Here is a 9,830-nt window from a genome sequence, read left to right as displayed (position 1 = left end):
GTGCTGGAGGCCTCAGCATTTTCCGGGCACCCCAGGGAAGAGCCAGGCCCTCTTCTGTGCTAACGCCAGACATGACACCTTGGTGACAGGCAGGAGGAAGCTGAGGTGGCCACAGGGCAACAACAGTGCAACAGCCGTGCTTGCAGGCTCCAAAATGCGGGTGCCTGGCAATCGAGAGCAATTCAAGCAACTTGTCATGGAAATGAGGGTCGTCCCTTGAGCAGGGGCCGACTGCCCCACCGGCCTCTCCGGGACAGGAGCAAAATCCCTCTCTTGAAGTCCTCGGGGCCAGGAGCCTCTCTGGAAGGCACATTTTACTCAAGCTTAATGCCTCAGGAACTAGATGAAATTATACGGCCCTGTAAGGCAGGAGGTCAGGGAGATGATTTAATGGTCTCTTTTGGCCTTAAGAGACGTTAACTTGCCCGCTTCCCGCCTGCCGGCACCGAGCCACCCCCCGGCGGCGGGTGCCCCGCTCAGCCCCGGGAGCCCGGTGCGGGCCCGATCCGCTCCCCCGCGTGGCTGGGAGCCGCCGTCGAAGCCGCCCGCCCCGAGGGGGCCGCGCTGCTCGCGGGGGCCCGCCCGCCCCGGCTCCCCGCACCCACCGAGGGGCACCGGCCAGGAAGAAAGGCATCTCCTTCTATCGCGGTGTCGCGACTATCGCCCTTTCGCCGTCTGGGGGCAGCGGGGCGGCGAAAGAGCATTACACCGGAGAGGGAGGAGACACACGCACCCCCGCCGCCGAGCAAATGACGATGGTGGGACGGCGTGTGCAGCCGAGCAGCCGCCTGCCCCGTCAGGGGCCCGGGGCCGAACGCGGGGCCCCCGGGGTGCGTACCCTGGAGCTGCTCCGCGACCGGCCCGAGCGGGGTCGCTGGGGGTCCCCTCCCTGAGCGACAGCCACGTGGGGTGCCCCTCCGGCACCGCCTGTCCCTGGAGCCTCGTCCCCATCCCCGAGGGGACAAGTCACAGCGTAGGACACCACGTTTCGCACCGTCCCTCAATCCCCGCGGGGAGCGAGAGGCGCGGCTGGGGGTGCCGCTGCTGCTGGGTGTCCAGGGAGGGACAGGGCCGTCCGTGCCGCCTGCGCCGGAACGGCGTCTCCCTTTTTGCGGGGTCCCGGGCAGCGACCCTCGCGGCTGGGGTGCTCTGCACGGGGAAACCATGGAGGTGCCGCCGGCGGGGACAAACCCGACGTGCCGCTGCCCCACCGCGGGGCTTGGTCAGGCAGCCGCGGTGCCGGGCAGCACCGGCACCGGCACTGCTGATGTGCCTGTGACGGCTCTAACGCTACCTGCGCCGGGAAGTGCCGCAGAATTACCGAGGGCTGCCCCGGCCCGTCCTCATCCAGCGCTCCCCGGCTGTGCGGAGCGCTGGCACGTCTGAGGAGCCAGCGTTTACGTTCACAGTGCTGGGGCTGGAGGGACATTTACAATAAACCAGCCCGGATTCCTGAGGACATTTTCTCTTCCAGCTGCTTTCTAAATATAGCGCACGGCAATCCACTACCCAGCACCGCGTCCTCGGTCTTCACTTACAGATATTCAAAGTCAAGCTAGAGGAAAAAGAGAGAGCGACAAAGACAAGATAATTTTAAAGGAAAAAATATTTAACGTGAGCATCGAGTATTTAAAATCCACGTCTGCATTAAGGTCACCCGAACAGCGAGAAGGACCGTCTATTCCTATTTTAAAACGGCCGTCTTTTCCACGGGGACAGTTGTTTGCCTCCTGACCCATCGATAGCCTATTAATACAATTTAATTTTGCAGTTGTTTCTGTTTAAGAGTGTTTGGAGCGGATTGTTTCTTTTGTTTATGATCAAACAAACGAGCTCTGGTAATCTTATGTTTTATCTCCCTAACATATGGAAAAGCTATTTATCCCAGCCAATCACAATAAAGTGAAGAAAACCCCATTTTATGGAAAGGTATATATCACAAGTTTGTTCATCATTAAAGATATGATTACCAGTGAAAACCCTCCGAAAGTGGCACATTTATGATTCCAGGAACAGATGGGGACATCCATTTTCCTTGCAAATACTTTTGAAATTGCTCTACTGGTAGCAGTATAAAAATGATATACAGATGCCAGTGCCAACGAAGCCGGGACAAGAGGTCCAGATTTACACAGCAAAAGCTTCACATGCGCTCTGTCAGCTTTGATTGATCTGCACTATACCTCAGAAACTTGTTGACTAGGAAAGGAAACAGCGCAAATAATTCACTGCAACAAGGCAGATAATTCACCCAGCCAATCGCTCCGCTCCGCTTCTCCGGGCGGTGACATACGAGTCCTCCTGCCGCACAAAGAAGCATCATTCTCCAGCGCGAGCAGCGGTCGGTGTCACCGAGGGGGGAGAGGGGGGAGGAGGAGAGAGGGATAGGGGAGGGAGGCAGGAAGGTGGGAGCAGCGCACACAAAAGGAGAGGCGAGGAAGGAGAAGTTGCTTTCGGGCAGTGGGCGCAGCCACCTACCTTTTCCGAGCGGAGCCCGGGCCGAGCCATTCAGCCCCAATCGTCATTATCATATTGATTAAGTTCATCAGAGAGCAATTTTAGGTTTAACGCCAGCGGATTGGGAGAGGGAGCAAAGAATTATCTAAGAAAAGCACAACATTCTTACCGCAGGGACGTTTCCCTGTTCCAGTTCATTGAGGGAGTTGATTAAGTTTAAATGAAGCAGACACTGGATAAAAGTAAGGGTATTGACCACTGGGCAGCGCGGTCTGTGCTTGAAAAGGCCTGATACATGCAGAAAAGCAAGATTTGCTAAATGCTCTAATCTTCAATCAAATCTTACATCAATACAGACAAAGTTTGGTAATGAGAGATTCAATGAAGCATGCGGGAGAAAGAATTAATCCTCTTGGTCTAAACTGGGTTCAACTTTGAAGCCTGCTCCGAAGGAAAGACAGTTATCTAAATGCTAAATAAGAAACTTATTGTACTTTTCATGGCATGCTAATCTTTTGTCTATTTCATCTCTATTATTTGTATGCTCATAGGCGGCAGTTGTCATGGTGATTATATCAAACCACTTCTGTGCGGATGGCTGCGAGGAGTCAGGGCCTCCCTCCAGCCCTCCGCCGGGGCCAGCCAGGCCTGCCCGCCGCCCTGCGAGCCCGCGGCAGCGCCCGCACCCGCACCCGGCCCCGCACCGGCCCCGGCCCCGCCGCTCGGCCAGCGGGGTCACGGCGGGGCAGAACCCCCGGCACCGGCGCTTTGGCAGCACCGACCCCCGACCCTTTCCGCTTTCCCCCTGCATCACCCAAACCGGAGCGGTCTCCCTCCATGGAGAGGTGCTCTTTCCCTCCTTCTTCTTCCTCTCTCTCTCTCTTTTTTTTTTTTTTTTTTTTTTTTTTGTATAAGCTTGCCTTGATAAGCTTTTGATGTCACAAATCAAACACTCGCCAGGAGGTAGATAATGGGGAGTGTGATCTCCTCTATTTGTACATAGACAGCGCTTTTGCACCGGCGCTGCCTTGAACCAGTGTCAAACTCCCCGGGCTTTGTTGGACTCTGCCCGCCGCCCCCTGGCCCGGGGAGCCCGGCACCGCGGGGGGGGCCGCTCCGCTCACCGCCCGTCCCCGCCGGGAGCCGCAGCTCCCCCGGGCTCGGGCAGCCCCTGACAAGAGGAATTAAGATTCATGTTATGCAAATGCCGAGGTGAGCGCAGACACTCTAACCGCGAAAGGTTTGGAGGAAAAGAAGAAAGCGGGGGCGGGGGGCGGGGAGACAGAAAGAGCGCAGGGATTATTTTTTTTCACGGCACGCCGTTAACACTTCCAGGCAGCCGCCGGCAGCAGGCACCGGGCCCACGGGCAGCGCTGCGGAGCCTCGGCCGGGACCGCTGCGGGACGGGCTGGGGGGAGCGGCCGCCCCGGGAGCCCGCGCCCAGCCCCGGCCAGCGGAGCCGGGCAGAGCTACCGCGGGAGGGGGCAGAAATCCCCAAGCTGTCGATCAGACATCCTCATTTCTCCCCCGGTACCCGGGAGGGGCTAACGGAGGCTTTTTGCACAGCTCCGGAGGGGAGGCTGCCAGCACCGATAGGTGGGTGCGGGAAAGAGAGGGGGGGGCTTCCCCCGGCTTGTTCCCTGCGACATAATAATCTGAGCGCACAAGGGTGGCACCCGAGCTTTTATGTCTTTTACAAAAGTTGCTAAATTAAGGCCGGATTAGGGCTCCCTTCAGGATTTGTGGGCTCTTTAAGAGGCTGGGAGCTGCTCGTATAGCCCGCCAGTGCTTATGAAAAGCTTAAAAAGTAATAAAAGGGGGAGTGATCCCGAGAGAAAGTAACATGTATAACTCTTATTAAAGGAGCAGCGAGCGGGGCTGTGAACTTGAATAACTGTTTGAACTTTAATTTGTTCATTAACAGGATTTGCCCCTGACTGTGAATGTTATTACTTCTCTTAAAAGCGAGGTGCAAATGCAAAGCCATAATGAAAGAGCCTGGCAAAAAGTTAAACGCCTCGTAATTACACCAGCCTCATTGAAAACCTAAAGTAATACAAAAGTGAAGGAAACGGGAGTCGGGCTGGTACTCGCCCACCGCCCCAGCCCCGGCCAGCAGCGGTGGCGAGCGCCGGGCCCCAGCTCCCAGCCCCACGAACCCCCGGTAGCTCACTCTAGCTGTATGTGAAACGGTTGTGTTTAAACAAGTTCAACACCTTTAAAACATTTAGAAAAAAGAATCCATGTTTTTCTGTTTTCCTTCTGCTCGGTGGGGGAAACCTGGTTTATTCCTCTAACCGTTTTAAGTCTTGAGTGAAACACGGTGTCTGAAGTCTGATCTAATCTGCATGTTTGTATCCTAAACAGGGCACATTAGCTCCTCTCTCCCCCATCACACCGACAGTAGATAAAACTCTGGAGAACCGGAATAAAACAAACTACTACTCCTCTCAGAAGGTATATGACTTTGTACTGATGCGTTTGCCAGTTAGCTCCGCGCTGGCTGTCGTTTCATCTGTCACTTATCCCTTTCCCGGGCTTGTCAACTGTGTTTTTATAGATTCGCTTGTGATCTGCATCCTTCCTCAACAGGAACATGCAGCCAGGTCGCAATTAAATATACAGATACACGAGCTGTTAGCAAGATTTCACCCTCCCATCCGCAGCCGAGCCGGGGAGATGATTGCCCTGTCACTTCTTTAAGCTTAAAACGCCTTAAAACTGGCCGGCGGAGCGCCGCGCCGTTAGCCGGGCGCTCGCTTTGTCCGCCCCCTCCCGCCACCGACGGCTTCTTTGAGGTATTAACTTCAGCGCCCCCGCCGCGCCCCCCGCCGGTCCGCCCGGGATCGGGGGGCTCCCGCACCCGGGAGACGCCGGGAAACGCGGCTGGGCACGGCCTGGAGCCCGCCGGAGCAGCGGGGCTCTGCCCCCCGCCGCCGGTGGCAGCGGGCACCGGCTCCGGCCGCGCTCCCGCCGCCGGTAGGAGCGGGGACGCCGGCCGAGCCAGACTCCGCAGCGGTAGTTCGGAGGGGAGCAAAAGCGAGACGGCGCTGCGCAAAGACCGCGGGAGTGAGAACTCCTCTGCTAGTGTAAAATGCTTTCGTACTTCCACAGCTGCATGCACGTTAAGGAGATTATGCTATTTTAACACTACCAAGTGGAATAGTTTCAATTACACCACTATAAATAAAGATATACCCTGGTTTTTTTACTATGCCCTAATTATTTACTTTTAACATTTTTTCGGCACCATTGAACTCAGAAAACAACAAACCCCAAACCCTACTCAATCAAATCGGTAGTCAGAAAAAAATGTCATATTACTCACAAAATAAATCGTTTCAACTCTACCTGTCCATTCTACTGTGGACAGTCAGCACTCTCACCCCAGGGAAGATCTGCAAAACCAGCAAGACCCAGCTACCACCCGAGAAGAAATAAACACAGCCTGTCTTGAGCAAGAAGGCATCATACAGGAAAGGGATGCCACTTTCTGCACTTTAACTCATCAGAATCGTGGTACTAACTTGGAACTGGAAAGAAACCCTTCCAAAATACCCAGCTCTCAAGATAGTAGCATCTTAGCCAAAAAATACCTTCCTCTGCACCTGGAGGTGAAGCAGCAGGCTAGGCAGAGCATGAAACACAGGTGGAAGGTGTTCCCTGCAAGAAACAGGACAAACTCAGACAGCTGCATTCAGTGCCACATCCAAGTGGCTTTCAGCTCCCATCACCCTGCCACCATATCATGAAAACTCTGGGCACGAGTGACAGGACCATTATTTTTAGCCGTGTCCCTGAATAGAGAGTCCCAGCTTTCTCACCGGGCAGAAAAAAAAAAAAAGTGTTTCTGGCAAGGGTTGCTAAATAATAGCATACCCAAGCTGTAATCTGGTTAGTGACCAGCATGAAAGTGTCCCAAGAACGGGAACCTCACTGTGACCTTGGCCTTGCAATGAGCACACGCCAGCACAGGCTGCTGTGCTTACAGGCCGTGCTGTGCTGTGCTGGGCCTGCACAGCATTTCTTGCAGGATCAGGGCAGGAACTACAGCTACGTTGTCCTGAGGTTCCCCCATCTAACCCCTGACGACTGCTTTACATTTGAAGAGAGTTTGATACAGGGCAGACAAATTACATCCAAGGCTTCATCAGACACTGATTAAATTGTTCAGCTTCCCCAAGTGGACTTGATTAACTGCAAACTTGGAGCTGGATATCACTTTCGCACAGGCACCGCAAGCCTCCTACGTCTGCTGGCAGCCTCAGCAGCACGCTGGCGGGAGGATGACAAAATGGAGCCTGCCGAGCCACCCCCTGGAGACCCCTTGGGCACAGAGGCAACTGAGCCTGCTCAGAAAGCAGCCGATTACAGGAAAGCAACACCCTCGCGGCTCGTAGGCCCCCAGGATGTGTCACCTGGTGGTCAAGAGCCCATCAAAGTCAGAAAAGAGTTTAAAAAAAGAGTAGGCATCTATTTAGTTGGCAGGAGGCATTTTTCACTTTCAGCAGGGCAAGGTGCTTACCGCTCCTAGCAAGGGCTTGGCTGAGGACTGCGCACGTTAGGCCGCAGGAGTTTGTTATCAGAATATAGGAGGGCTTTGCCACAGCTTCTCCAGGATGAGGCTGGTTGTAAGATGTGCCTTCTACCTCTAGCTTCTGCTCCGGTACATCTCTGGCACCCTCACCTTTGAAGACAACATGAATTTTGCTTTAAATATGCACTGGCAGATCAATCCTCTATGTATTTCTGATCACATAAAGCATGCAATTCAACCTGCAAGATATATGGATTGTAACATTTTTATAAATCAGCATTTTACACAGCGCAGCCTGCTCTTGTGAGCTAACCTTGTCTTCAGAGCTGATAGTTCCCAACACCATAGCTTCAAAGTGAGTGAAATGGTGAGACGGCACTCTAGAGCTGGAGTATATCTCTGAAAATGAGTATATAAATACTGCACAGTGCATCTGAAGTTGATTTATGAGATAGTCAGGAGTTAAAATCTTGAAATATTAGCAAAAATAACTAGACCTTTAAATCCAAGAAACCCTTAGGCTGTAGTGAAAACCATTGACGTACGAAAAGCATCTGTATTTCAATGATGGTGCAATCACACACAGGGAAAAAAAGACATTCATAAAACTGTTTTTCCTTTCCTGCAGACAAAAAATGAAAGCAATTTTGCACCAGCTGCACGAAATGCAGCTTCCTAGCGAAGCGTTTGCATTTAAACTTTCGGTTATTAGCCATTCAACTTTATATCGCTGCGTGAATCCGCTTGCTTCTTCGCGGAGAAAATAATAACAACCGCAAACAAAAGGCAGCCCCGGTCCGGGGGGCCTGCAGCCTGCCAGGGTGGCTCCCCCCGGGCGGCGGGTGCAGCCCGGGGCCCGGCACCCACCGGGGCCGCGCGGTGCGGCGGGGGCTCTGCCCGCCCGGGAGCTGCCCCGCGGTGCCGCTTACCTGCGCGGCGGCGGGACGGGGCAGCCGGGCTCTCGCTGGACGAAGCACGGGCAAGGGAGGGGGGCAGGAGCAGGGAGAGGACCCTCTTCTCCAGGAGCTGCTCCGGAGGGTCCCCCTCGCCTCCTCCCCGTTTTCTTTCCCGGAATCGGGAAGAGGGAGCCGGCGTGCGCGCGTTGCCCTAACCGGGAACCGCTGCGCTTTGCCCCAGGGGCACGGGGGGCTGCCCTGCCCTGCTCCCACCGGCACGGACACGCCGTCCTTCGGCGCCGGGGCACCCACCGAGCGGCAGCGCCCGGCCCGGGAGCACCGGCAGCACGGCGCGGGGGTCGTAGCCCCGCCGCTCGGCACTCCGCTGCGGATTCACCCCGGCGCCCTCCCCAAATATCGCGCTTTTTTTCTAAAATAAAATTACTAATGCACTCGGTTGTATCATTAAAAATTTTTAATGGGGAAAAACACGCGGGGACTAAAACCCGCAGACGACGGGAGCAGCACGGTGGCACCCGCGCCTCACCGCCAGCTCCGGCGACGCGGCTGCCGGAGGCTGCCGGGGTTACGTCCGCGGCCATTCGCGTCCCCGGTGTAGCTCAGATAGAAATATATATTTGATGGCTATAATGAGACATATATATATTTATAATTAGCAAACCTCCCTAGCAGGTTGCGGGGGTCGGGGGGCCGCGCATGGCGGCGAGCCCCGCCTCAGCGCCGAGCAGCGGAGCGGGCGGGGGGGACTCTCCGCACCCGCGGGGAAGGGCCCGGCCGGGTGGGGTGGGCGGAGGGGCAGGCCCCGGGGCGCGGCCCCGCGCCGGCGGGCAGGGCAGGGCAGGGGTAGCGGTACTTACGGTGCCGCGGCCGGCCCTGCCGTGGGACGCGGAGCGGGCGCGGGCACCGCCGGGGCGCGGAATCGCCACCACCGCGCGGGAGCGGCGCCCCCTGGCGGCTGCGGGGGGAGCGGCCGCGCGTGTCCGCGCCGCGCCGGTGAGGCGAGCTCCGTCCCTCCGTCCCGAGCCCCGATGTCCTGTCGATGGCCGTCACTTGCGCCTCTCCGTCCCCGGGCTGAAGCGGCCAAGTAGCGCTGCGGAGTCAGTCGCCTCCCGCCGCGGCTCGGGGGTCGGGCACCGGGCGTCCGGAGGCGCCCCTGCCCCTCGGAGCCACCGCGCCCGCCCCGGGCCCGCTCCCGTCCCCGTCCCGAGGCCGGGCTGCCCGCCCGCGCACCGCAGCGGGCCCGGCCCAGCCGCCTCCCCCGGCTCGGCTCGGCGCGGCTCTGCCCGCACAGGGAGCCGCCCGCTCCCCCCACCCCCCCCATCTGCAATCCGCAATCAAGAGCCCAATTTTGTCATTTGGAAACACTAATTATCTAATCACGCCACGCTGCAGAGCGTACTTGTCTGCCCAATTAGCTAGGACAATTATTAAAATTCGGAGGCCTAATTATGTCTCAATTTAATGCTGGCAAACTCGCGTATAGAGCAGTAATTAAAATCCTCTCCTTGGCTCTGCCTTCAGGGCAGCGGCTGATGAGGACCTGTCAGGGGCTGCGCCGCTCCCAACCAGCCGAGCGGATTGTGCAACATGACCCCGCATTGTTAAGTGTGTCAACATATTAACCTGAATTCCCTTCAGCCCCCGTAATCACATTTGGTAGGAGGAAGAAAAGGGGCTAAAACATGAAGCATTTTATTAAAAAAACATAAATTCTTTTTAATTAATGCTGTAAGAGATCTGACGCTGCTTGAGCTGCCAAATGCTGCGAGTCATTTAAGACTGGTGCTTCTAATTACCAGTAAAAGAAGGTTTGCACTTCTCTGTTAAAAAGACTTTCCCTCTCTTCTCATTTACAGAAAATGATCCTTCTTTTGGGTAGTGTATTTTTTAAAACCCGGCTAGTTGGCTTCCAGTGATAA

At 56.0% G+C, this 9,830-nt stretch overlaps 1 long non-coding RNA gene across 1 annotated transcript in view; it reads right to left on the bottom strand.

Annotated features, from left to right (window-relative positions):
• Positions 1–9,126, bottom strand: part of LOC114017632 (uncharacterized) — a 14,393-nt gene extending 5,267 nt beyond the window's left edge. Inside the window, exons 1-3 of the long non-coding RNA XR_008734813.1 lie at positions 8,769–9,126; positions 6,983–7,144; positions 1,322–1,555 (exon numbers count right to left, since the gene is read on the bottom strand). This is a non-coding gene — a long non-coding RNA (uncharacterized LOC114017632). The remainder of the gene's footprint in view (positions 1–1,321; positions 1,556–6,982; positions 7,145–8,768) is intronic.
• Between the last annotated feature and the right edge of the window lie 704 nt (positions 9,127–9,830).

This window comes from Falco cherrug, chromosome 12 (genome assembly GCF_023634085.1).
Source record: "Falco cherrug isolate bFalChe1 chromosome 12, bFalChe1.pri, whole genome shotgun sequence".
Classification (NCBI taxonomy): Eukaryota; Metazoa; Chordata; class Aves; order Falconiformes; family Falconidae; genus Falco; species Falco cherrug.
Note: the sequence above shows the minus strand (reverse complement) of the source record. Positions and strands in the feature narration are given on the sequence as shown.